The following is a 3511-nucleotide window of genomic DNA, read 5'->3' on the forward strand; positions in this document are numbered from 1 at the left end:
ACGCCTTTGTTTCATTAGGGTATCCCACAAAAATGTACTCTTCGGATTTAGGTCCAAGCTTATCAGATTCTTGATGTTTCACAAACGCCTTATATCCCCAAACTTTCATAAAGTTCATGCCTGACCGTTTCTCCTTCCATATCTTATATGGAGTCATTTGAACCTTCTTAGTAGGAACACGGTTAAGTGTGAAAGCCGTTGTTTCTAGAGCGTAACCCCAGAAACTAATTGGAAGATCTGCATGACTCATCATCAATCGCACCATGTTCAACAAGGTGCGATTTCTCCTCTCTGAAACTCCATTCCATTGAGGTGTTCCTGGAGGAGTGAGTTGTGATACAATACCGCACTCTTTCAAATACTCTCTAAATTCGGTGCTTAAGTATTCACCCCCCATGATCGGATCGTAAGATCTTAATACTTGCATCTCCGCCAATTTGCTTCTCTACTTCAACCTTGTATTCTTTAAATTTTTCAAAAGAATCGGATTTGTTCTTCATAAGATATACATATCCATATCTACTGAAATCATCAGTAAATGTTATGAATTAGTAGTGGCCTCCTCTAGCCATTACACGCATTGGGCCACATACATCACTATGTATTAGCTCCAGAAGTTTAGTGGCCCTTTGATCCTTACCAGTGAAAGGGGCTTTAGTCATCTTACCAAGCAAACAAGATTCGCATTCTTGGTATGATTCAAAATCAAACTTATCCAAGTATCCATCCTTATGTAATTTGGATATGCGTTTTTCATTTATGTGGCCTAGACGACAATGCCAGAGGTATGTTTCATTTGAGTCATTCATTTTAAGTCGTTCATTTTTTATATTACAGACAGGGTTATCTAAATCAAGAACATATAAACCATTAAATAAACGCGCAACACCATAGGTTAAATCATTCAAAGCAAAAGAGCAACTGTTGTTCTTTATTGTAAACGAAAAACCTTTCTTGTCCAAACAAGAAACAGAAATAATGTTTCTGTAAATCGCAGGCACGTAAAAACAGTCTTCTAGTTCTAAAACAAGCCCAGAGGGCATAGATAAATAATAAGTCCCTACAGCTAAAGCAGCAACTTTTGCTCCATTGCCTACTCTTAGGTCCACTTCTCCCTTAGCCAAAGTTCTACTTCTCTGCAGGCCCTGGACATTTATACAAATGTGAGAAGCACATCTAGTATCAAATAACCAAGATGTAGAAATAGACAAATTGACTTCTATAACATACATACCTGATCTAGAAATCTGAACTTCTTTCTTATTCTTCAGATCCTCCAAGTAAATTGGACAGTTTCTCTTTCAGTGACCATCTTTCTTACAGTAGTGACATTCAGCCTTGGCCACACCACCTTTAGGCTTTAAAGCCTATTTGAGACCTGACTTTGGCTTGGGTGTAGAATCAAATCCAATCTTCTTCTTACCCTTCCATTTGCCCTTCCCTTTGGCCTTACCTTTATTTCTCACCATCAGTATGGGAGTAGGTTCAGCTGTCTTCTTGTTGGACTCATATGTTCTCAACATATGCAACAATTCAGTAGGTGTTTTGTCAAATTCATTCATATTGTAGTTCACAACAAACTGAGTGAATTTATTGTTCAAAGAATCCATGATTAGGTCAATACCAGTTTCCGGACCAATCGGGAAACCCAAGGTTTCAAGGTACTCAATGTAACCAATCATCTTCAGAACATATGGGCCAACTGGTTCACTTGCCCCTTGTTTGCAATTAAAAAGTAACATAATCGTGTTGAACCTTTCTTGATGAGTTTGGCTTGCAAACATGCTTTACAAGTGCTCATTGATAGTATATGCATCCATATGCACATGCTGTCTTTGAAGCTCAGCACTCATAGTTGCCAACATAAGACATGCAACATCATTTGCATCATTCTCATCCCTTGTGTGTGATGCTCATTCATCAGAAGTAACACTCTCAGGAAGGGCGCCTGGAGGAGGAATATCAATGACATGAAGCTTGCGCTCCTGCCTAAGGACAATCCTCAAATTCCTCTGCCAGTCTAGGAAGTTGTTTCCTCCTGTCAGCTTGTCCTTCTCAAGGACTGAACGTACGGATAGTGTGTTTGTGTTGTTTGCCATTACTTAGTATCTACAATAATAAAAGTGCAAAATAAACATTAGATTGTCTGAGTTAAAATTTTATGTTCATATGATTATGATATATTCATAATATATCTCCCACTTTTTTTTAATCAAATTAATAGCCCTAACTATTAATTCGGAAAGTATATCCCATAAATCTTTCTAGTGAGCCAAGATCCATATTTCGTCATGTCCTAAGTCAACCACTGGTATCCTTAAAATATGATTATTTAGGTAGACAGCAGTTGTCAATTATATCATATATAATTCTTGGATAATTTGGTGAACAACAATTGATCTTAGCTATCTAATAGATTTTTAACCAACCTTTATACTTCTAAGTTCATAATAGTTGAATATAACCGTTTATATTCACCTTATTATGATGACTCAGTTAATTAGACCCAATGATACAACGTCCGAATATAACCGTTTATATTCGTCGCATTTCACCACGATAGATAGGAGTCCCCTGCCACTGATAGTCCTTCCCCTTATCGATCTAGGATTCAATGAGTGTTCATTCATTGGAAAGCATCTAATTAAAACTTAATATTTTTACTTAGGGATTTTTAATTTAGAATGATCATGATCCCATCATAAAGAGATTCCCAATTTTCCTTGAATAAAATACTTAAAATAAATACTCGTCAATGATTTGATTTCCAGGTAGTGGAGGAGTCACATCGGTCTCGCTTAAAACCCACAGCCTTACAAGTTCTATGAACCCGTTGTTGACAAAATCGCCCCATGTCAGAAATAAAGAAAATTCATATTTTATTCCGTGTTTCATAAACACGAGAATCTCATGATCGTTTGTTAATTTTAAATCTTGAGTCGTTACAGATTTTATCTTGTTTAAAGGCATGACATGGGTGATGTATCTAATACGTACATGCATCATTAATCTAATTAAAACATGCATTTTCTACTCTACACATACTATTTATACATCATATGAAAAGTGCGTAAAGTAAACGTGCAATAGTTATGGCCCAATCCTATGTGATCTTTTCAGGCTAATGAAAAGATCAAGGTCAATCTATGGTGTAAAAATAACTATTAAATAGGTCTTCTCTATTGCTTCCATTGTCTCCTTGGCCTCCATAGGATGCCTCTTTGTTCCCTTGTCCTTCTCGGATGTTACATTAAGAATTATACTAATGAACTTACAAAAGAACTCGAGTTATATTCGAGATAAAACAAGTACAAATAGAAAACGACATGCAAGTCGTATTTATTACAAACCAAAAGAATAAACCATTACAACTAAGGTCTTAAGGCCATAACTATGCACCATGCTCAAGTAAACATTAAAGAACATGATAGATCATATAAAGATGACATACTATTTATCACTTATCATGATCCAATCAAGAATAATAAATAAGTAAAGCATATGTCATAAG

Source organism: Apium graveolens, chromosome 2 (assembly GCF_009905375.1).
Source record: "Apium graveolens cultivar Ventura chromosome 2, ASM990537v1, whole genome shotgun sequence".
Lineage (NCBI taxonomy): Eukaryota > Viridiplantae > Streptophyta > Magnoliopsida > Apiales > Apiaceae > Apium > Apium graveolens.